The 26,228-nt window shown below is 37.5% G+C and overlaps 2 protein-coding genes across 5 annotated transcripts in view; one reads left to right on the top strand and one right to left on the bottom strand.

Moving 5' to 3' along the window:
- LOC106093040 (autophagy-related protein 16) overlaps positions 1-26,228 on the top strand; it is a 552,907-nt gene that overhangs the window by 119,936 nt on the left and 406,743 nt on the right. The gene's annotated exons all lie outside the window — the stretch shown is intronic.
- Positions 1-26,228, bottom strand: part of LOC106091383 (uncharacterized) — a 152,402-nt gene that overhangs the window by 79,552 nt on the left and 46,622 nt on the right. The gene's annotated exons all lie outside the window — the stretch shown is intronic.

Here is a 26,228-nt window from a genome sequence, read left to right as displayed (position 1 = left end):
GAAGGGGGGACGGACCCACCCCCCTACCCTAATTTTCATAAACGCCAGCTTTCAAAGAGAGGGGTGTTGCGATTTAAGCGAAATTTTGTGTGCTCTCTTATAGTAACCTACAAACAAAAATTTGGTATCCAAATTTCGGATGGGGTACCTAGGGGGGGCGCCGTACCCCCAAAACTTACCTAACATATATATATATAACATATATATACACCAATCACGACAATATGGGACTCAAATTAAAGGCATTTAAGATTGGAAAACGTATTTGATATCCAATTGTCGGGCCAAGTGTGTGGGGGCCAACCCCAACCCCTAAAATACCCCTAAATCGGACATATTTACCGACCATGACAATATGGGACTCAAATGAAAGATATTTGCGAGTAGAATACGAATTTGACATCCAAATGTGGGACCAAGTTTCTGGGGGTCCACCCCTTCCCCAAAACTCTCCCCCCATTTAGGACTTATTTACTGACCATGGCGATATGGGTTTTAAATAAAAGTTATTCGAGTGTAGAATACGAATCTGATATCCAAATGTGAGATCAAGTGTTTGGAGGGCCGCTCCTCCCCAAAAACACCCTCCAAAGGGGACAAATTCACGACCATACCTATATGGGGCTTAAATGAAAGGTCCTCGGGAGTAAAGCACGAATTTGATATCAATATTCGGGAAAAGGTTACTATGGGGCCACCCCAGCCCCACAACACCACCCAAATAGTAAGTATTTGCTGACCACTGCAATATGAGACTCAAATAAGAGGATTTTTAGGGTGGAACACGAATCTGATATATATTTTCAAGGCCAACTCACTGAGTGGCCACTCCATCCCCCAAAACACCTCCCAAGCTGGTCATGTTTGCCGACTATGGAAATATGGGGCTCAAATGAAAGGTATTTGGGAGTAGACCACGATACCCCTGTTTCGACTTTTTGAGCCACTATGAGTCTCAATTTTCATCCCATTTGGCTAAATCTTGGCAAGTATGACATAAGTTGGTCTATAGATATGGCGCTCACATAAACCGATGTCCCGATTTTTAATGTTGAGATCCTATAAATTTTCGTCCGATTTAGCTGAAATTCAACACAAAGCCTTGTGGTATGACTTCCAACATTTTTCCAAAGTATGATTCGAATCGGTTTGTAATCTGATAAAGCCCACATAAAGTCCGATCCGATTTGACTCTTGGGTCCCTAAACATCTCAATTTTCATCCGATTTGGCTTTAATTTTACACAATTGCTTCTGTTTCGTCTTCCAACATCCGTGTCAAATATAATTCAGATTGGTCTATAATCTGATATACATCCCCGATTCGACTGAAATTTGGTAAGCGAAATTCACTTTGACCTTCAAACTCACACAAAATGCCCAAAGCCCGGATTTTAGTTCTATATAGCCGCTATATAGACCGATCATCCGATTTCGATTAAATTTGGCGCCGTGTGTTCTGGTAGATCCCAACCCATTTTTTGTGAAGTGTGGTTCAGATCGGACTATATTTGGATATAGCTGCCCTATAGACCGACCGCACCATCTCCCGATATAGGGTATTGAGGCCATAAAAGATCCATTTATTAACCGAATTCGATGAAATTTGACACAGTGTGTTCTGGTAGACCCCTACCTATTCCCGTCAAATGTGGTCCAGATCGGACCATATTTGGATATAGCTGCCATATATACCCATCTCCCGATATGGTGTAATGAGCCTATAAAAGGGGCATTTTTCATCCTATTTCGATGAAATTTGCTACAGCGAGTTCTGGTACCCCTCTCAACAATTTTGCTGAATATCGTCCACATTGGACCATATTTAGATATAGCTGCCATATAGACCGATTTCTCGATTCAGTCCATAAAAGGAGCATTTTTCATTCGATTTTGATGAAAATTGAAAGAGTGCGTTTAGGTACCCCTATAAACATTTTTGTTAAATATCGCCCAGATTGGGCGTGGGACTGTAACCCGATAGAAACCCATCTATACTCATATTGCAAATGCAAATTTGCTCATGAATTGCATTAAGGAACAGGGGCAAACTTTTCACAATGAGTGATTTCCGATTCAAGTTTAAGTTCAATGATAAAGTGCCTCGTTTTTATGGCCGAGTTCGAACGCCGTGCTGCATACTCCTCTCTTTGTTGATAAGTTTGTATGGTACCTCACAAATGGCGCCTGCATTAAGAGGGGATAACCACCGCTGAAAAGGTTTTTTTGATGTTCTCTCCAGGATTCGAACCTAGGCATTCAGCGTCATGAGTAGACATGCCAACCTCTGGTCTACGCTGGCTTTCGTCTAATTTTGCAATGATCAACAAATAAGTCTAGTTTGTGCGGTGTTATGGAGGTGGGGCGGGCCACCTGACATTTGGTTTCGAAAGTGGATATCAAATTCGTAATCTACTCCCAAATACCTTTCATTTATTTATTGTCGTCAATGGAATTGCATATCATTACAGATTACGATTGAGAATTGGTTTAAAGATTTGAGCCCGATATAGCCATGGTTAGTAAATTGGTCTTGATTATGGGGTGCTTCAGCGATGGGGCGACCCCCCAAACACTTTGCCTTAAAATTGAGTATCAGTTTTGTTTTCTACTCTCAAATACCTTTCATTTGAGTCCCATATTGTCATGATTGATCCATATGGCCTTTTAGCGGATTTTAAATGGGGCGTTCCCCCTAAGGTACCCCACCCTAAATTTGAATACCAAGTTTTTGTGTTGTCTATAGGGTTTCCACCGAATTTCTGAAATTGAAATAGCCACTAAATTTGTAATGGGGATTGAACTTTTTTAAATCTAAACACTGATTATAAGTTTTTTCACAAATATTCGCTTCGAATACAAGATCTTCGATATTATCTATTGTCTGCATTGTTTTTGTTTTCTAATAGTCATCATAAATGACTTGTCCAACACCAACTCAAGAAAATCATAAAATTACTTTTATAACTGGTAGTCGCGTCTTAGAACTGCCTTTAATCCAAATTAATTGCCACTTTTCCATTTTTTTTAGATTTCATATCTCAGAAATTCAATGTTTCACTTTTCCTATCAGAGTCACTACATCCTGCGTTGATTTTTCACTTAGATGCTGCTCTTAAGATTTTTGAGCGTCTTTCTGCCTCCGTCCATTCATGCGCAGCTTAATTTTTTGTTAAATTTCCCATTAGTCATGGCTAGAAAAGCAAAGCACCTGCTCTAATGCAAAGATACTGTCAAAACATTCGATAATCAATTACTTGGACTTTGGAGAAAAAAAAATAATAATAAATGAGTTTCTCATGGAATATCTATTGAATGCAAGCTAGTAAGAGCATTAATTTAACTCTAGGGGGATAACATATGGGCGCCATTTGAGAAAACCTTACACATGGGAATGCAGGGATTTTAAGTTCATTTCTTAAGTGGCTACTTTCTGTGCCTAAGAAAAGGTTCTTATCGATGGGGGCATGCAAGTAGGTGCTTTTTTTGGCTTACAAAATTGTATTAAAGACAACTTTTGAAACATGCGGCTTAAGAATTAAAGGTTGATAGAAAAACATAACAAAAATGGGAAAAGTTTAAAAAATTTGAAATTTTGGGTCCTTGGAAAATATTTGAAAAAAAAAACAAGACTTTAAATCGAGAGATCGGTTTATATGGCAGCTATATGCAAATCTTGATCGATCTAGACCAATTTGCAGAAATATGTGGAGGGGCTTAACTTAACTCTTTGTCCTAAATTTCGGCAACATCGGACAATAAATGCGCTTTTTACGGCCCCAAAACCTAAAACCGAGAGATCGGTCTATATGGCAGCTATATCCAAATCTGGACCGATCTGAGCCAAATTGACGAAGGATGTTAAAGGGCCTAATATAACTCACTGTCCCAAATTTTTTCAAATAAATGCGGCTTTAATGTGTCTAAGACCCTAAATCGGAGGATCGGTCTATATGGCAGCTATATCCAAATCTAAACAGATCTGGGCCAAATTGACGGAAAATGTCGAAGAGCCTAACACTGTCCCGGATTTCAGCAAAATCCGATAATAAATGTGGCTTTTATGGGCCTAAGACCCTAAAACGGAGGATATGGCAGCTATATCGAAATCTAAACCGATCTGAGCCATATTGACGAAGGATGTCGAAGGGCCTAAGACAACTCACTGTCCCGAATTTCAGCAAAATCGGATAATAAATGTGGCTTTTATGGGCCTAAGACCCTAAATTGGAGGATCGGCCTATATGGCAGCTATGTCCAAATCTGGACCGATCTGGACCAAATTGACGAACGATGTCGAGGGGCCTAATACAAATCACTCTTCCAAATTTCAGCAAAATCGGATAATAAATGTGGCTTTTATGGACCTAAGACCCTAAATCGGAGGATCGGTCTATATGGCAGCTATATCCAAATCTGGAGCGATCTAGGCCAAATAGACAAAGGATGTCGAAGAGCCTAAAACAACTCACTCTTCCAAATTTCAGCAAAATCGCATAATAAATGCGGCTTTAATGTGTCTAAGACCCTAAATCGGAGGATCGGTCTATATGGCAGCTATATCCAAATCTAAACAGATATGGGCAAAATTGACGGAAAATATCGAAGAGCCTAACGCAACTCACTGTCCCGAATTTCAGCAAAATCCGATAATAAATGTGGCTTTTATGGGCCTAAGACCCTAAATCGTAGGATCGGTCTATATGGCAGCTATATCAAAATCTAAACCGATCTGAGTCATGTTGACGAAAGATGTCGAAGGGCCTAAGACAACTCACTGTCCCGAATTTCAGCAAAATCGGATAATAAATGTGGCTTTTATGGGCCTAAGACCCTAAATTGGATGATCGGTCTATATGGCAGCTATATCCAAATCTGAACCGATCTGGGCCAAATTGACAGAGGATGTCGAAGGGCCTAACACAACTCACTGTCTAAAATTTCAGCAAAATCGGATAATAAATGTGGCCTTTATTGGCCTAAGACCCTAAATCGGCGGATCGGTCTATATGGGGGCTATATCAAGATATAGTCCGATATAGCCCATCTTCGAACTTAACCTGCTTATGGACAAAAAAAGAACCTGTGCAAAATTTCAGCTAAATATCTCTATTTTTGAAGACTGTTGCGTGATTTCAACAGACAGACGGACGGACATGTCTAGATCGTCTTAGATTTTTACGCTGATCAAGAATATATATACTTTATAGGGTCGGAAATGGATATTTCGATGTGTTGCAAACGGAATGACAAAATGAATATACCCCCATCCGTCGGTGGTGGGTATAAAAATATTTATTTAGACTTCAAAATCTGCCTGTTCACGAGGAAAACGGAGATGGGTCTATTTAACCACCAGGTTTCCTCATCAGAACGGTTTCGATTGGTTAGATTAGGTTGGAGGGCACGCGATTAGCAACCTCGGTTACTAGACCTTACACTCGTTCTGCACCACAGAACGGTACAAGACAGCAAATAAGTACAGAGAAATGAAACTAACGCCTAAAAAAGAAGACAAAACTCACTGTCTAGAGTATGGTCCAGTCAGCCAATATAGGCATTTACAGAACTCAAGAATGACAAGAGGGATAAGAGCCTGCAAAGGGATAGAGCCATTATCCTGTGTATTGCAATAGCGGGCAGTGATGCAACAGGTGCTCGTTCGTCTGCAACTTCTCCTCGTCATCGCATATCCTGTAGTAGCCTGTCTCTCCCTGCAACCAGCGCGACGTCAAAGACCTGACGTTGCAATGATCAGTGAGGACTCCTATTAGCAGTCCTAAGTCATGCTTTCACAGCCCCAGTATAAGCGATGTCCTGTTTCGCGAAATGCTCGATCAAAGGTCCATTGAGACCCTTTAATCTACAGGATATAGGGAGTCACCGTAGAAGGCGTCCACTCGGAATTTCGGTGGACTGCGTTTGGGAATACTGTAGGGTAAGAATAATACAACAGGTTTAGAGAACATCTTGCCTTGGCATAGGCGGAGCGATGAGAACCACGCCCACTAGGGCAATAGATATCGGATATCCGACCCATAGACATACATATTAAGTAAAACTCCCATATATCTTTTATGCGTTTCGACTTTTAAGGTTGTAGAAGCCACAATTTTCGTAAGAAAATCGTATAAGGTTCTATTCGATATTTCAATAGGTATGCAAAATTAAGATCTGACTAAATTTGGATACAAGTGCTATCTATTAAAAGTATTACGTATACTCGGTGGTGTAGGGTATAATATAGTCAGCTCCGCCCGACTTTTGCCTTTCCTTACTGGTTTTATTTTTGTTTTAATTGTTTTTTTAATTTTTTTATTTTTTTTTACTTTTTTCTTACTTTTTTATTTTTTTTATTATTTTTTTATATATTATTTATATTATTTATTATTTATACTATATTTATTATTTTTTTATTTTTTTTACATTTTTATTTTTTTTTAATTTTATTTTAATTTTTTTAAATTTTATTTCAATTTTTTTTTAATTTTTTTTATTTTTTTTTATTTTTTTTTATTTTTTTTTTTATTTTTTTTTTAACTTTTTAATTATTTTTATTTGCTTTTTTAATTCTTTTTTATTTTTATATTTTTTATTATTATTTTTTTTTTAATTATTATGGTATTTAATTTTTTATTTTATTTTCTTTGATTTTTATTTTTTATTTCAATTTTTATTTTTTTAATGTATATTTTATATTTTTTTTTTGTTTTTTTTTTTTTTTATTATTATAATTACTGTTTTCTTATTTATTTTTATTATTTTTTCGTTATTTTTTTGTTTTTTTTTTTTTTTTGTCTTCTTTGTGGCATTCTTATTAATTAAACTTTAGTATACAATTTCTTTCCTTAACTTTGTATATTGTCATTTGAATAACTTTATTTAGTTATCCACACTTCAAGATTCTTAGGAATTTCTATTATTTTCTACACTTTTCTAATGGCAGAACATTCAAACAAAAACGAAAATCTATTTTTAAAGGCCATACAAAAGGTAAAACAAAAACTTCTCAATTATTTCAGATTTAAGTATGTCTTCATGTAGTGCTCGGTACAAATAAGGCCATGGGTTATTTGCGGAAATCAAAGAATCACGTTAAAATTCTTAGTAAAGCCATCTTAAAAATCTGCATTTAGCAAACTGCTGTAATGCTACAAAAAAGTCTATCCATTTCATTACTATTGGAGGAGAAACAAGGAAGATGAGCTTCAGCTTTACAACAGCAAATGCACTAGAAGAGAAATTGATGAAAATAGGTTTCATCTCCTTCTCTGCTATGACGGTGTTGTGTTTTGGTTTCTAAGATCGTTTTGTTTTTTTTGTTACTTCTACGCCGAGAACATGGTACTAATTAGAAAAGCGGCAAACAACTATCGGTCGGTCGCTCGGTCTGTCCGTCGCCTCCAATAGATGGAATGAAGATGAATGCGCTATTGGGTAACTCCTACTTTTACGCCTCTCCTACCCCCACTTCTCACTTTACTTTGACCGCAATAATTTTCTCGAGAGTATGATCAGCATGCGTTAGCTACAGCTTGCTGCTGTTAAGATGTGCGCAATGGGTTTGCAAATAAGAGGAAAAATTCTAATTAGATGTTTTAGTTTTTTTTCCTGCTTTCTCAATGTGATGTTATGGTTTGGTTTAGAAAACGATCTGTGGAAGATTGTTTTTCTTTCAATTTAAGGGGGGGGAATGCTGAAGAAGTAAAGATCGTTTTACAACGAGGAATGGTTTGGAAAGTATTTATACCCTACACTACAATGCCACTAGGGTTTAAAAATTGTTTATAACAAAACCAGTAAGGAAGAGCAATGGTCGGGCGGTGCCGGCTATATAATACCCTACATCTATCATATAAGTACAAAGTGGGAGCTACATCCCATTATGAACCAATGTTGATGGACTTCGACGGATGTTTTAGGATGGATTATGAAACAATCCGTATCAAATTTTAAGCAAATATGTTCAAATTGTAATAATTACGGTTCACAAATAACAACATTATTGCAAATTATCCAAAATATGGGAGCTATATCTAATTCTGAACCGATTTCGATTCTCATATAATGTGATAGTCGTTGGGGAAAGCGCTGTGCAAAATTTTGTCAAGATTTATCAAAAAAATGCGCTTGCAGTGGCTCTTGGAGTGAAAATCGGGCGATATACATATATGACAGCTATATTTAAATCTGAGCCGATTTGTATGAAATTCATCAGTAGTGTCGAGAGTCACAAGAAAATCGTTCCTGCCAAATTTCGAGAGAATCTGTTAACAAATGAACACTTGTTTGCATTATTACTGCAAATCGGACGAACATATTTATGGGAGCTATATCTAAATCTGAACCGAGTTCGAACAAACTTCTCAAATTATGTGGTGGTCGACGGGGAAAGCGTTGTGCAAAGTTTTGGCAAGATTGGTCAAAAAATGCATTTGCAGTAGCTCTAGGAATGAAAATAGGGCGATATATATATAAGGCAGGTATATCTAAATCTGAGCCGATTTGTATGAAATTCAACAGTAGTGTCGAGAGTCACAAGAAAATTCTTCCTGCCAAATTTCGAGAGAATCGGTTGACAAATGACCATTTTATTGCATTATTACTGCAAATCGGACCAACATATATATGGGAGCTATATCCAAATCTGATCCGATTTCAACCAAACTTTATCGACATTGTGGAAGTCGTCGAGGAAAGCGATGTACAAAATTTTGGGAAGATTGGTCAATAAATACGCTTGCAGTGGTTCTAGGTGTGAAAATCGGGCGATATATATATATGAGAGTTATATATAAATCTGAACCGATTTTCATGAAATTCACCATTTATATCGAGAGTCAAAAGAAAATCGTTCCTGCCAAATTTCGAGAAAATCGGTTAACAAATGACCATTTTATTGCAATATTACTGCAAATCGGACGAATATATATCTGGGAGCTATATCTAAATCTGAACCGATTTTCATCAAATTCACCATTTATGTCGAGAATCAAGGAAAAATCGTTACTTCCAAATTTTGAGATAATCGGTTTACAAATGACCATTTTATTGCAATATTACTGCAAATCGGACGAACATATATATGGGAGCTATATCCAAATCTGAACCGATTTTTTCCAATTTCAATAGGCTTCGTCTCTAGGCTGAAAAACATGCTTGTACCAAATTTTAAGACGATCGGATGAAAATTGCGACCTGTTTTTTGTACACAAATTAACATAGGGCGCCCCGGTAGCCGTGCTTGGTTTACCAGTGTAGGGGTCATAGGTTCGATTCCCGCCAGAAGCCTAGGTCTGTCGCTACTGAGGTATCACAATAGACTTAAAATTGTCTGAGTCTGTAAAAGACTGCCACTCTTACCTAACCTAACATGGACAAATAGACGGACAGCCGGACAGACAGACGTACAAAGCTAAATCGAGTCAGAAAGTGATTCTCGAGACGATCGGTATACTTGTGTCTACTCTCTCTTATTCTGGGTGTTACAAATAAGCCATAAGTTATAATACCCTGTACCACAGTAGTGGTGTAGGGTATAAAAACGGAGAAGATTTGGAGACATTGTTAAAGAAAAAAGTTGGCTAAAAATCACTTTTCACTGGACTAAGTTGTGTCTGTCCGTCCGTAATGAAACATTGCGTACAACATTTCAGCCCAATCGGACACCTATTGCGGCTTCTAGGGGTTCAAGAAATCTTAAAGGGAAATCGGTTTAAATGGAAGCTAATCAGGTTATAAACCGATTCAGACTATACTCGGCACGATAGTTGAGAGTCGTAACAGAACACTGCGTGCAAAATTTCATATCAATCGGACAACAATTGCGGCTTCTAGAGGTTCAAGAAGACTAAACTGAAGATCGGCTTCTATGGGACCTATATTGGGTTTTAAAGCGATTCAGACGTAACAGAACTCTACGTGCACAACTTCAGCTCAATCGGACAACAATTGCAGTTTGTATGGGCTCAAGAAGTCTAATAGGAAGATCAGTTTATATTCGGGGCTATGTCGGGTTATAGACCGATTCAGACCATACTTGGCATGATTGTTGGCAGTCATAATGTGCACAATTTCTGCTCAATCGGACAACAGTTGCGGCTTCTAGAGGCTCAAGAAGTCAAAAAGGAAGATTGGCTTCTATGGCACCTATATTGGGTTTTAAACCAATTCGGACCATACTCAACATAATTGTTGGGAGTCGTAACAGAACACTGCGTGCACAACTTCAGCTCAATCGGACAACAATTGCAGTTTGTAGGGGCTCAAGAAGTCGAATAGGAAGATCGATTTATATTTGGGGCTATGTCGGGTTATAGACCGATTCAGACCATACTTGGCATGATTATTGGCAGTCGTAATGGAAAACTGTGTGCACAATTTCTACTCAATCGGACAACAGTTGCGGCTTCTAGGGCTCAAGAAGTCAAAAAGGAAGATCGGCTTCTAAGTGACCTACATTGGGTTTTAGGCCGATTCAGACCATACTTAACACAATTTTTGAGAGTCGTAACAGAACGTTCAAAATGTCAACTCAATCGGACAACAATTGAGGTTTGTAGGGGCTCAAGAAGTCAAATCGGGAGATCGGTTGATATCGAGAGCCATATCTAAATCTGAACTGATATGACCCATTTGCAATCCCCCTCGACCTACACCAATAAGAAGTATCTATGCAAAATGTTAAGCGGACTGACGGACAGACATGACTATATCGACTTAGGATGTCAAGACGATCGATCAAAAACATATGTCTATGGGGTCGCAGATCAATATTTCGAGGTGTTACAAAGGGATTGACCAAATTGGTATAACCAACATTCTATGGTAAATGCAAATTTGCCCGTGAACATTCCATTAAAGATCAGGGACAAACTTCTCACATATCAATGAGTGCAGTCCGATTCGAATTTAAGCTCAATGATAAGGAGCTACCTTTTTATAGCCGAAACCGATAAGCGTGCCGCAGAGAGATAACTCTTTGGAGAGAATTTTTTTTCAGGGCATGGTACCTCACATAAGTTGCCAGCTTTAAGAGGGGAACGCCATCGCTGAGAATTTTTTCTGATGGTCTTACTAAGATTCGAACGCAGGCGTTCAGCGTCATAGGCGGATATGCTAATCTTTGCACTACGGTGGTGGATATAAAAAATCCTTTTGATGTGTTCCTAGAAGAGAAGAATTGAATTCCCATTCCTACTACAAATTTTCAAAAATATTCAAATATCTTAAAAATGTATATTTTTTTCCAAAATTTTGGCATTTTTTCTTACTAATTGCCAAAAATGTTGTCCCCAAATTCCTTTTCTTTATGTTCCTTACGCACAATACCACAATGGTCTTAAGATAAATGGAGTTACACGCATTTAACACGCTTGGTATGCCTCCTTAAGGGGGTGATATCTATAAAATTAAAATGTTTTCCAGCTATTATTGCACACATACACAGACATACTACATTTGCTATGTTGGTAACAATGGGAGCAGTGGAACAGCGGCATAAGCATTAGCTGCAATTGACTTAAAGAAACTCCTCAATTGGTCTCTTTAGCTTAGCTCTATGGTGAATGGGACTAAAAACTATTTTCAGTTTTTTGTAGAACGTGTGATATTATGCAAGAATGCAACAATTGTTCCAACAACTGCTGAATTGGTAGCAACAACTTTTTGTTTTGGCTAAAATGCTACTGCTTGCTTTGGGTGCTGCTGTTTGCCTTATGGTTGGTAGACAGGGTTGCCAACAAGCATATAATGCTGCTAAATTAAAAAAGTTAAAATAAGAAAAGAAAAATTTTGAAAATAAATTCGGCAATATTTTTAATGACAATTTCTGAAGATAGTGCCAAAATTTTTTTTGTGAGAATGTTGTCAATATTTCGTTTAAATATTTTCAGTCCTGACCTATTTTTTCAAAAATTTTCACAAAATTAAAATTTTTTCAAAAATTTTAATAAAAAACAAGTTATAGTCCGATTCGGACCATAAATTAATTCCAACCATTGTAGAAGTCATTGTGCAATATTTCAGTTCATTCGAATAAAAATTGAGTCTTGTAGGGGCTCAAGAAGCAAAATCGGGAGATAGGTTGATATGGGAGCTTTATCAAGCTATTGATCGATTCAAACCATATTAGACACGTATGTTGAAGGTCATGAGAGAAGCCGTTGTACAAAATTTCTGCCAAATCGGATGACAATTGCGCCCTCTAGAGGCTCAAGAAGTCGAGATCCCAGATCGGTTTATATGGCAGATATATCAGGTTATGAACCGATTTGAATCATACTAAACACAGTTGTTGGAAGTGATACCAAAACACTACGTGCAAAATTTCAGTCCAATCGGAAGAGAATTGCGCCCTCTAGTGGCTCAAGAAGTCAAAACCCAAGATCGGTTTATATAGCAGATATATCAAAACATAGACCGATTTGAACCATACTTAGCGCAGTTGTTGGAAGTGATACCAAAACACCACGCGCAAAATTTCAGTCAAATCGGACGAGAATTGCGCCCTCTAGAGGCTCAAGAAGTCAAGACCCAATATCGATTCATATGGCATTTTGGATCTCGGTGGATGCGAGACACGAAGATCATCGCTTATGCGAACGACGCCGTGTTGATGGTCCGAGACAGGTTTTTTTTTTGAAGAGTTGCGGGATCATGTCGCGATGGTCTACCAGAAATGGGCTGAGGACCAACTCAAGAAAGACGGATCTGGTGTTCTTTACTCGCAGATACAAGATACTGGAGTTCAGATTCCTGTACTTGGGCGGGATCACCTTGCAGCTGTTGGTAGAAGCGAAGTACCTTGTCGTAGTTTTCGATTTCAAACTGTCCTAAAAGAGAAATACGTTGGAAAGGAGCCGTAACACACTATGCGCTTTTTACTCCTGCCGGAGGATGTACGGTACGAAGTGGGGGTAACTTCTAAGATAATTTATTGCATGTACACGCCCATTGTGAGACCAGTACTGACCTTGGGGGCAATGGTATGATGGAGAGCCGTGGATAAGATGACTCGTACGAGGAAGCTCGAAAAAGTCCTGAGTTTATACGGCCATTGTGAGTCTAGTGCTGACCTACGCAGGGCCGTCGATAAGGAGACTTGTACGAGGGAGTTTAAAAAGGTCCAGAGATATATGCGGCCATTGTGAAACCAGTACTGACCTACGGAGGGCCGTAGATAAGAGGACTCGTACGAGGGATTGCGAAAAGGTCCCGAGATGTGTACGGTCATTGTGGGACTAGTACTGGCCTACGGGAGACTTATATGGTGGAGAGCCTTAGATAAGAAGACTCGTACGAGGGAGTTTGAAATGGTCCAGAGATGTATACGGCCATTGTGAGACCAGTACTGATCTACGGGGCACTGGTATGGTGAAGGAACGTGGATAAAAGGACTCGTAGGAGGGAGCTTGAGAGAGTCCAGAGATGTATACAGCCATTGTGAGACCACTTCTCACCTTCGGGGCACAGATGTGGTGGAGGGCCGTAATTAAGAAGGCTCGTAGGAGGGAGTTCGAAATGATCCAACGATGTATACGGCCATTGTGAGATAATTACTGACCTTCGGGGCTCTGGTATGGTGGAGGGCCGTGAATAAGAGGACTCGTACGAGGGAGTTCGAAAAGGTCCAGAGATGTGCAAGGCCTCTGTGAGACATACCAGTATTGCCCTATGAAGGGCCAAGAATAAGAAATTTCGTCCGGGGAGTTCGAAATGGTCCAGAGATGTATACGGCCATTCACTGGTATGGCGAAGGGCCGCTATGAGAGGACTCGTACGAGGGAGTTCTAGAAGATCCAAAGAGAGACCCGCGTCGTAGTCACAGGGGCATAGAGATCCGCACCGCAGGCAGATCTTGAGGCGAGCCTGGATATGCAGCCCATTGGGGCCTGGGGAATTCAGACCCTAAAGTTGCACTTAGGCTGAGAGAGCTCAGCTTGCCGAAGGAGGATATATGATATGGATGCGGAATGTAAACTGAGGAGGATCTTCAGCACCGGTACCGACGAGGAATAGGATACTCAGAACTTCCGGGGAGGGATGAATGAAGCGTGAATGCTGTATTTAATCTTTACTGCTGGGCTGAGGGAGCTCAACATGCCGAAGGAGTATAGATGCTATGGATGCGGAGGTTAGACTGAGAAGGATCTCCGGCACCAGTACCGATTGGGAATAGTATACTCAGAACTCCCGGGGAGAGATGAATGAAGCGTGAATGCTGCATTGAAAGAGGATGAGACCTCAATATTCACTGATGGCTCCAAGATGGTGGCAGGCACTGTTTTGGGAGTCTTCTCAGAAGCACTCAACATCTCTATGTCCCTGAGACTAACAGGCGAGTATACTGTTATTCAAGCAGTGGTCTGTGCCACTACAGTATCCTCAAGAGAAATTCTGGTAAGGGATCTACGGCCCTCAAAACTCAGGATTTTTGCGGACAGTATGGCATCGCTCAAGGCCTTGGGTTCGAGGACGGTGAGGTCAAGGTGTGTGGCGGATTACTTTTTGTCCCTAGATAGGCCCTGGGTACACTATGTGACGCTGATATGGGTTACCGGGCATAAAGGAATTCCAGAAAATGAAATGGCGAACACCAGGAGCTGTATGTCTGTGCCGGGCGAACCAAGCCCCGGTCTTGCCCACGTGCCATTTGTCGAGCTACTGAACATAGTAGATGAGATGGCCAAAGTCGGATCGGTGGTGAGATGGAACTCTTCGGATGGTTGCCAGATCGCTAAGGTGCTCTGGTCATAGACGGTAGGAGAACGAAGGAGTTATTGGCGTTCAATTAGAGGTCGATGAGTACCTTAATAGGGGTCGTAACATGAAGCGATTTCAGGAAATGGAATAGTGGACGCCAGGAGGGGTATGTCTGTGACGAGCGAACCAATCCCCGGTCTTGCCTACGTGGCATTTGTCGAGCTACTGAATATAATAGATGAGATGGCCAAAGCCGGGTCGGTAGCGAGATGTAACTCAGCGAATGGTTGCCAGACGATTAGGCGCTCTGGTCATAGATGGGAAGAGGACGAAGGAGTTATTGGCGTTCAATAAGAGGTCGATGAGTACCTTAATAGGGGTCATAACCGGACACTGTGCCATGGGCCACATGGCGGCGCGCATGGAAATACCGACTTCTGCAGGAGATGCTTCGATAAGGATGAGCAGGAGACTATCGAGCACTTGCTCTGTACAAAAATTTTTGTATTTTATTATTAAAATTTAAAAAAAAAATTATTTTTTTTTTTTTTGAAAATTTTGTCAAAATTTTATTTCTATGGAAAATTTTGTCAAAATTTTATTTCTATAGAAAATTTTGTCAAAACTTAATTTCTATGGAAAATTTTGTCAAAATTTTATTTTTATAGAAAATTTTGTCAAAATTTTATTTCTATAGAAAATTTTGTCAAAACTTAATTTCTATGGAAAATTTTGTCAAAATTTTATTTTTATAGAAAATTTTGTCAAAATTTTATTTCTATACAAAATTTTGTCAAAATTTAATTTCTATACAAAATTTTGTTCCTATAGGCAATTTTATTAAAATTCTGCTCCTGCTGAAAATTTTGTAAAAAACTTTTCCAGAGGGCAACTCTGTTCCTAAAACATTTTCCCATTTCCTAATTTCTCACTGCTCCATTAGTTTGCGTCTGTACTAAAGTTCTTGCTTTGCTTTTTCGCCTTTTTGCGTTCTTTTTTTCTCCTGTTGTTGATAGTGTTCCTGTCTTGGCTTAAGGTTTGTGTTCTTGTTTTTGTTTCTGTTAGTTTTTATATTCAATTTGATCTAGTTGCGCCTATAGTATGCCAAACGAACGTTCTTGCCACAAATGTTGGCACATAGATGTGTTGTTGTTGTTGTTGGGTTTTATGCAAGCAAGATGGTTTAACATGGCCTGGGAGGTGCCATAGCTTTCTATGCTAGAATGAGGGTATTATTGGCAAGTGCTGCTGGAGGTTGCCGTCATAGTGTGGTGTTGGTCTAGTATTGGTGTCTTGGCAAACGCGTTTTGTGGCTCATTTGCCACAGCGCCTACATTTTACTAGACATTGCACTCAGTAAATTTCATGTAATTAGTAACTGCAGTAACAACGCGAAAACCGCCAAACCGCGCCATTTCCAAAGGCAACATCTTTACTAAATTCTTCCCCTTTAAAACTTAGTTGGCTGGCTAAACAGAGGTGGAGACCATGGGCATACTACACTTGGGCCATGTGTAGAATGCTAAGTATCTAGCTTTCCGTTTTCCATCCATTTGGTTTTTGTGCCACATCACATTATGTGGGTTTTTACGCCATACATCGACATTGAAAATTAGATGACTATGACAATGACGACGACGAAGAAGACCACTATGAGAACGATGATGATGTTGATGACTCTTAACTAAATTCCTTATCATTTGTTGTTTCTAACTGAAAAGTGAAAAAATTAGAATGCTTAAGAGCTTCCTTATTTTTCTTTGGTATTTGGTCTTTAATTTACTTAGCGACCATAGTGGTCAATTAGTTGCTTTTGCAATGGACCTGTGTTGCAAGAGATTTAAATTTGTTTGAAAATGTAAATAGACAATAGCTGTGGGGAACCAAAACTTCTGGGTTTTTTTCGAGCAGTATTTAGTTAATTGGGAAAAACCTTCGATTTTGATGGGAATTTTGATATGTGCCATAAGCAAAAGTATTTGTCCATTGACCAAAACAAAAGACTTAAGAAACAAGCAGATTATTTTTAACCCAAGACTTTACAGGCAAAATTTTCTATAAAAAATTTTTGATAAAATTTTCCATAGAGTTCAGATTTAAAAAAAATTATCAAAATTTCTCTTTGATAAAATCTTATAAAAATCAATTTGTGTTTGATTTTCGGTTTTTTTGTTTGTTCCGTATAGACTCAAAAACGTCTGAACCGATTACCTTGAAATTTTCACAGATTGTGTGGGTTGGTCTGGAAGGAAACATAGGCTATATAATATTTTGATATCGGAAGGGGGTTGGACCTTCCTCCTTGACATTTTCACAGATTGTGTGGGTTGGTCGGGAAGGAAACATAGGCTATATAATTTTTTGATATCAAAAGGGGGGAGGACCCTCCCCCTTATGTCAAAAACACCACCCAAAGTCAAATGTAAACCGATCGGGACAATATGGGTATCAATTGAAAGGCATTGGTGAGAAGAATACGAATATGGTATTAAAATCGGGACAATATGGGTATCAAATAAAAGGCATTGGTGAGAAGAATACGAATATGGTATTAAAATTTTAGTCTAAGTACCCATCAGGCAGCCAGAACCCCAAAACTCCCCCTAACAAACATATTAGATTTTCTTGTCAATATTACGAATCTGGCATACAAATTCAGATTGTAGTGTCGGGGATCACCCCGCCCCCCAAAAAAAGCCCCAAATGAGCATATGAACCAATCATGACTTTATGAGACTCGGTTTGTTTGTTTAATCCATAGAATCAAAAACAGCTGAACCGATTTCTTAAAATTTTCACAGATTCTATAGGTTTGTCTAGAAGGAACCATAGGCTTTATAATTTTTAGATATCGGATGGGGGCGGACCCTCCCCCTTACCCCAAAAACGCCACCCAATACAAAAAGTGGACTGATAGGCACAATATGGGTGTCAAATAAAAGGTTTTGGAGACTATCAAATGAATATCGTATTAAATTTTGGGTCCAAGCACCCAGCGGACCGCCCCAACCCCAAAACTCCATGAAAAAGATATATTCGACGATCCTATGAATATGGGACTCAAATGAAAAGTATTCGGCAGTATATTACAAATTTGACATAAAAATCAGGTCCTAGTAATGGGAGGTCGCCCTACCCCCAAGTACCCCCAAATGGTCATATCAGCCGACCATGGCTATATGGGATTCAAATGAAAGATTATTGCGAGTAGATAACGAATATGGCAATAAAATTTGTTAATTGACCCATTATGGCAATATGGGACTCAAATGGAAGGTATTAGAGAGTAGAAAACGAATTTTATATCCAATTTTGGAGCCCCTAAGCAAAGCTTCATTCCCGACTATAGCTCATAGCCCGACTATGGAGCTCAAATCAACAGTATTTGGGAGTAAAGAACGAATTTGGTGTTTATTTTCAGGGCAAAGTGCCGGTGGTGGTAAAATTTTGACGAAATTTTCTATAAAAATATAAATTTGACAAAATCTTTTTCTATAAAAATAAAATTTTGACAAAATTTTCTATAAAAATAAGATGGTGACAAAATTTTCTATAAAAATAAAATATTGGCAAATTATTTTCTATAAAAATAAAATTTTGAAAAAATTTTCTATAAAAATAAAAATTTGACAAAATTTTCTATAAAAATAAAAATTTTACAAATTTTTTCTATAAAAATAAAATATTGACAAAATTTTCTATAGAAATAAAATTTTGACAAAATTTTCTATAGAAATAAAATTTTGACAAAATTTTCTATAGAAATAAAATTTTGAAAAAATTTTCTATAAAAATAAAATTTTGATAAAAATTTTCTATAAAAATAAAATTTTGAAAAAATTTGCTATAAAAATAAAATTTTGAAAAAATTTTCTATAAAAATTAAATTTTGGCAAAATTTTGTATAAAAATAAAATTTTGATAAAATATTTTTCTATAAAAATAAAATTTTGAAAATATTTTCTATAAAAATTCGTCGAAGAACAAATGATCCAGACGGTTGAGTGTGGCCGCGGCTCCGTGTTGTTGTGGTGATTTTATATAAAACAAGCGTCCGTTCCTGTTTGTTGTCGCTGATATCAGTTCGTCTTTTGTTGCACCGTGTTTGTGAATGAAGGGAGCTGTTTCCTGCTTGTTGGTGAGCTGTTTTAATTGCTTTTTGTGAAAATAATTTTCAAGATTGCAAAACTCTTGACTGGAAGGGCAGCTGCTTTGAAAGAAAATAAATAAACATCAGCTGTGCTACTCTTTCAAACCTTTTTGTTGGACCTTGTCATCATTTCAACATATAATCGATTTAAGTGCCTGTTTCATCGATTGCTGAAACTCACAGTGCTGCCATTATACATTTCCTAAAGTGATGCATAGTTTTAGGCGGTTCATAAAATCTTCCGCCTTATCCCATTACGAACCATTTCTAATCCTCAATCCCCTTTACACTTTACTATTTGCATCATGAGTGTCTCGCCAAAACCAAACAGCCGCAATGATGTGTTTGCTAAACCTATTGAGGCTGGTGCCGATGAACACGTATCTGGGGACGCCAGGGCACCCAAAAGAAATCGGGACAGCATTTTTCAACGATCCTTGGTTGGTAACATATCTAAAACGCCACGACTATCCGATTCACCTTTACGTATGATTCAACTTCTTGATGATCGTTTCGAGAAACTCTGCAGCCGATTTGAAGATCGCATGAAATCCTTACTTCGGGAGTCTGAGAATCGCCTTCTAAACGAGCTAGATAAAAAGCTTTGCGAATTAAGGACAGAAATCGCAGACATTAATGATAGAGTTAATAAACTTGAATCTGCTGCTCTAGAAATTGATCTTCTGAAGGGTGAGATCAAAGAATTAAAACTTCAGGCCCTTAGACAAGAAAATGCCTCAGTTGCAGCGGATGTACGTATAAATGGGGTACCGTTTCACGAAAATGAAAATCTATTTAACGTATTTGGGAAAATTTGTGCCAGCTGCAACATTCCTTCTCCCAAGCTCAAAACGATTCACCGTCTGAAGAATAGAAATAATACAAAAGAACGCAATTCACCAGATGCCGTTATTATTGCCACGTTTATGTCTCCTTATGACAAAAATTTCTTCCTGAGGTCACTGTCTGCTTTCAGGAAAAAAAATGGCAATTCCCTTTTGCTCCGTTTATTAGGTCTCGACTCGGATCACAAATTTTACATAAACGAGAACCTATCGAACACCAACTACAGAATACTTCAGGATGCTGTATCGCTAAAGAAGAAAAAACTTATTTACTCGGCGTTCACATTCAAGGGACTCGTGTTTGTTAAACATGGCCCCAACGATGATCCTGTAGTTATTGAACATGCTGACGCCCTAAATAGATTTCGGCATAACGAATTCTCACCGCATTTTGCTAATACCAACGTTCAGTAAATTTTTCAAACTTCACGGAAATTACACAATACTTTTTTCAAACTTTATAACTAGTTTTAAACCATTTTTTAAATTGTTTACCTATTTAATTTTAATATTTTATTTCTTTTATCACTATCTTCAATTTAACAACTTTTACAACATTAATTGTGATCATTTATTCCTCTGCAGCGATACTGATGGTAGAATTTTGATTTATTATTTTATCCTAAAATATGGCGAGCCTAGCTAACCATAACACTAGGGACTTGACGGCGAATATGATTAGAATTCTGGCAGGCCAACGGAGTGGTTTGAAGATATGTCACATTAACGCCCAAAGCCTGAATAATAAGATTGATGAATTCCGATTTATCTTTGAGAATTCAGGTATGGATGCTATTTGCGTATCAGAGACGTGGCTGAAGGAGACTACTCCTGATTCTTTCATTGATCTTGTTGGGTATACTGTCTACAGGGCTGATAGACCACGCAGAGGAGGCGGCACAGCGATTTATGTCCGCGACAATCTGAGGTCTCGCATTTGTGCCAGATCAGTGGCTGATGATAGCATTGAATATGTGTTTATAGAATTATCTGCCACGGAAAGGAAGCTGTTACTTGGTTGTGTCTATAGGCCAAATAACAATATTGACATACAACCATTCTTGGAAGTAGTGGAACACCTTACGATTACCTACCCGGATGTCATTATTGCAGGGGATCTAAATTCCAACATTCTTTTGGACTCAAGTCTCACAGCCCAGATGTCTTCATTGGGCTTATTACCTTTCAACACATCCATGCCGACTCATTTTTCGTCCAGTTCCAGTACCCTCCTTGATTTGTTTTTTGTCAGTGAGATTTCTAAAGTTTCATTGTATGACCAACTGTCCGCATCGTGCTTCTCCAACCATGACTTGATTTTTTTGTCTTACAACTTTGAGATCCTTGGAAGGGAGGAGTCTTACTCATATAGAGATTTCAATAGTCTGGACCACGAAGCCTTACCTTCTTTGATTTCTGATATCGATTGGAGTCTGCTATACCGCATGGAATCGATAGACGATCAGGTGAACTTTTTATCTAGAAATGTGTGCGCTGTCCAAGATTTTGTGCTCCCGATCAAAATGAGACAAATTTGTTCGAAGACTAAACCTTGGTTTTCGGCAGATATTCGTGTTGCAATTGAGTCCCGAAACACTGCATACCGTAGATGGAAACGTTTTAGGACGTCGCACCTACGAGAGGAATATCGCTCCAACAGATCCCGTGTCAATAAGTTGATAAGAGCTGCCAAGATCAATTACTACCTCAGACGTTTTACCTCTGCGATCGGTTCGAGGAAGACTTGGAAGACCATTCACGACATTGGTATCGGTCGCAGATCCCCCGATAACATCACTGATGTGGATGTGGACCAGCTTAATGCTACTTTCACCAATATTCCAACAAACCCCATAGATCCTAGTTTCTATGACTTTGAGTTGACTCTTGGGGATCGTCACAGTGAAGGTTTTGAATTTTCGGGTATAGAACAGAACGATGTGGTACTTGGTTTCTCCATGGTGAAGTCAAATGCAGTTGGATTCGACGGCATTGAACCAAGATTTCTCAAGGTACTATTACCATTTATTTTGCCATACATTACCCACATTTTTAACAGCATTTTGACCAGAAGTTCATTTCCGGTGGCATGGAAGTACGCTAAAGTTATACCCTTACCCAAGAATTGTAGGGAGTTTCGGCCCATCTCCATTTTGTGTTTTCTGTCCAAAGTCTTTGAGAAGATAATGTATAGACAGATATTTTCGTATATAAATGAGAACTCTCTTTTATATGAGAAGCAGTCAGGTTTCCGTCCCGGACGTAGTTGTATAAGTGCTCTAGCAGATGTGGTGGAGGATATCAGGAGTAACTTGGAGAATGACGAATTGAATTTGCTTGTTCTCCTCGACCATTCAAAGGCATTCGATACGGTCGATCACACTATGTTGGCAGCAAAATTAAAAAACCTGTTTCATTTCTCGTCTTCGTCTGTTCGTTTAATCATGTCATATCTCTCCAATCGTACCCAATCCGTGGTTTCGAAGTCATCAGTTTCTAGTCCCTTGCCTGTTATTCGAGGAGTGCCCCAGGGTTCAATCTTGGGTCCTATTCTATTTTCTTTATATAGCAACGACCTGCCAGACCAGCTCTCATTTTGTAAGACCCACATGTATGCTGATGATGTGCAGGTCTATATAAGTAGCACGAAGGAATGCTTAGACGACCATGTCAGGATGCTGAACCATGACCTGTCCAGAATTTATGAATGGGCAAATGCTAATGGCTTGTGCCTTAATCCTCTCAAGTCGAAGTGCATGGTTATTAAGAAAAGGGTTTCACGTTTCACTTGCGATCCTGTTGTTGTTGTTGCTAATGAGAGGTTAGAGATCGTGGCTCGTGCAAAGAACCTGGGGGTGACTTTCAACAGTACCTTGTCGTGGACAGACCATATCAATGCTGCTGTTGGTCAAGGGTATTCAAAGCTTCGCTCGCTTTGGTCCACTCAACAACTTACTCCTCTTTGGGTAAGAATACTTTTGGCAAAGTCATATATTATACCTAGCCTACTCTACGGTTGTGAGCTATTTGCAAACTGTGATTCTCGAAGCAGTCGTAAGATCGATACTTTCTTCAACAGTGTGGTACGCTATGTATATGGTCTTCGTCGACGAGACTCCACTTTCCGTTTCTCCAGATCCTTATATGGTGTATCATTTCGTGATGTTTTGCTCATGAGGTCATTGACCTTTTTACATAGGATAATATATACACAGGCACCATCTCATTTATTTGAGAGAATCAGATTTGCAAGGTCGAACCGAGGAAACAAATTGATTCCAATGATACACCGTAGCTTAGTCTCTCAATGGCATCTATTTATATTCGCCGTTCAGCTCTGGAACTCTCTCCCGCACGACCTTCAAACCATCAGTAACGTTGTAACATTTAAAGGTAAATTACTAGATCACTTTAGGGATTCTAGATAAGTCTTGTTAAAAATAAATATGTCAAGTGTTAATTTTGATTTGTGAGCGGTAAATAATTGTATACCAATATTTTTCTTATTTTTGATTTATTACTCAAATTAACATCCTATTTATATTTTGTTAGTTTCAAGCTTATTATATTTGATTTTTTTTTTCTTTTTTTTACATTTATTTATTTATACTTTGTCTAACATTGTAACTTTAAAAGGATTAATTTCCCGTACTATAATCATAAGAACATGCGTTCTTGTTGTGCGGGTGTCAATAAATTACAAATTACAAATTACAAATTACAAAAATAAAGTTTTGAAAAAATTTTCTATAAAAATAAAATTTTGACAAAATTTTCTATAAAAATGGACAAAATTTTCTATATAAATAAAATTTTGAAAAAATTTTCTATAAAAATAAAAATTTGACAAAATTTTCTATAAAAATAAAAATTTTACAAATTTTTTCTATAAAAATAAAATATTGACAAAATTTTCTATAGAAATAAAATTTTGACAAAATTTTCTATAGAAATAAAATTTTGACAAAATTTTCTATAGAAATAAAATTTTGACAAAATTTTCTATAGAAATAAAATCTTGACAAAATTTTCTATAAAAATAAAATTTTGACAAAATTTTCTCTAAAAATAAAATTTTGACAAAATTTTTTCTAAAAAAAAAATTTTAACAAAATTTTCTATAAAAATAAAATTTTGACAAAATTTTTTCTAAAAAAAAATTTTTAACAAAATTTTCTATAAAAATAAAATTTTGACAAAATTTTCTATAAAAATAAAGTTTTGACAAAATTTTCTACAAAACTGAAATTTTAACAAAATTTTCCATAGAAATAAAATTTTGAAAAAATTTTCAATAAAAATAAAATTTTTGACAAAATTTTCTATAAAAATAAAATTTTGACAAAATTTTCTATAGAAATAAAATTTTGACAAAATTTTCTATAGAAATAAAATTTTCACAAAATTTTCTATAAAAATAAAATTTTGACAAAATTTTCTATAAAAATAAAATTTTGACAAAATTTTCTATAAAAATAAAATTTTGGCAAAATTTTTTATAAAAATAAAATTTTGATAAAATTTTCTATAAAATAAAATTCTCTATACAAAAATAAAATTTTGATAAAATTTTCTATAAAAAAAAAATTTGACAAAATTTTCTATAAAAATAAAATTTTAACAAAATTTTCTATAAAAATAAAATGTTGACAAAATTTTCTATAAAAATAAAATTTTGACAAAATTTTCTATAAAAATAAAATTTTGAAAAAATTTTCTATAAAAATAAAATTTTGACAAAATTTTCTATAAAATTTGGACAAACTTTTCGTTAAAAATTTAATTTTGACAAAATTTTTTATATTTTTCTTTGCCTTCAGTTAGTTAATGAAAAATGAATGGAAGAAATGTTGGTGGTATTGTCATTTTGCAACTATAACTTAAATTTCTATACTCCTTCTCTAATGATTGTGCCAAATTGTTTCATAGGCTTAAGTTTGCCAACATTGTTGCTGCAGCAAAACCAACATTTGAGGAATTTAAATAACTGCTGTGCTAAAATTACACTTTTTTATTTTATGTTTCTATTCTTTCTCTTGCCGTCAGTACGGCGAATAAAATGAAGTCTTTTTGATGGAGGCTACAATGTTGCACCTTCATTGCCTTAACCACAAAAGTGGTTGAAAAAAAAACATGTGTTTATGGTCCATCTACATCTATTATTGGTTATGGCCCCAGCTAATGCCTTGAGCTGTTATTCTTGGCATAAATCAATCAATTACACTTTGATGCCTGCAGAAAGAAAGGACGTGTCACCATCACCCCACAATGTCCGAAGATGACAGAACGCATTGTCTTGTACAAAAAAAAAAAAAAATCTAACTCCAAACAAAGGAGTCAAGTAGCGCAAACGCACTTTTATCACGAAATGCCTGGGACAATATGATTGATCAGGTTAGGGTTTTCTTTTTGTTGAAATCTTTCTTTGACATGAAACACTTGCTAGGCTGTAGTGTACCAATGCTGTCCTAGCCCCATAATAGCGACACAAATGCCGAATGAAGTTATATGGCTTCTAACAGGTTTTCCTTGAGGCTCTTTGTTAAATTAAATAAATCGCCTTCTTTACGGCTACACCATAAATTGCCTCACGTTCCATTAACCAGGGTAAAATTGGGAGAGAGGATGCTGTTGTCCACATGAATTTTACAATTACAAGTTACAGGAGTACTGCTAGTGATACTGTAGGATCATTAACAAGTAAAAAGACATAAAATTCGGTCGGGCCGAACTTTGGATACCCACCACCTTGGGTGTATATGTAAACCCCCTTGTGTCACAATCCGGAGAAAATTGGAAACCTTATGCACCCAAATTCGGCACGGACATTGAGTGGTCTAATAAATATGTCACTGTTGAATTTTGTATTTAAAATTTCAACAAAATCGCAAATTCGGTCTTTGCCAGAGGCCTTGCCAGACTGCTACTTGGCGACCTCGCTTTAGCACCACACCACCTCAGACTTTCCATGATTGCCCGGATCTTCGCCTGCAGGACTGTATTATGGTCAGGCAGTCTAAAACATATCTCAGTCACTGGGTTCTCAACGTAGAACCCCAGGCCCACTCTGTCCTCTAGCTTTGACTCATCCGTGTAACATGATCTTCCATATGGCAACACTAGGGTTCCTTCAGTACAAGACTATGCCCCTGCCAGCAGTGCCTCGCACTCGATCTCAAGGTTCATCTGAGGTATGCGTTCGGAAACCTTTTCCTCTCATTTTGTGCCACGGTGCGACTTCCATGCGCCATTTATTAGCAATAGTTGAAATTTTCCATCTATCAACTGCCTACACGAAGCTCAAAGGATTTTCCGTGCTGCCTTCTATCTATGTTTCTGGTTAGAAACAATTTAGTAATTACTTTAATTGCCTTTGGAAATGTCACATGCACTTAGACGCTGAATTGCTTTGAAATAACAAAAGACTTAAGACACATGCGTGATTTATATTTTGCCTAACAGAAATCAAAGCCAAAGACTTGGGCCACAAGCGGCATGTGGATTACATGGCTGACTTTTAGAAAGAAATTT

Source organism: Stomoxys calcitrans, chromosome 2, assembly GCF_963082655.1.
Source record: "Stomoxys calcitrans chromosome 2, idStoCalc2.1, whole genome shotgun sequence".
Taxonomy (NCBI): domain Eukaryota; kingdom Metazoa; phylum Arthropoda; class Insecta; order Diptera; family Muscidae; genus Stomoxys; species Stomoxys calcitrans.
This window is presented reverse-complemented; position numbering and strand designations above follow the sequence as displayed.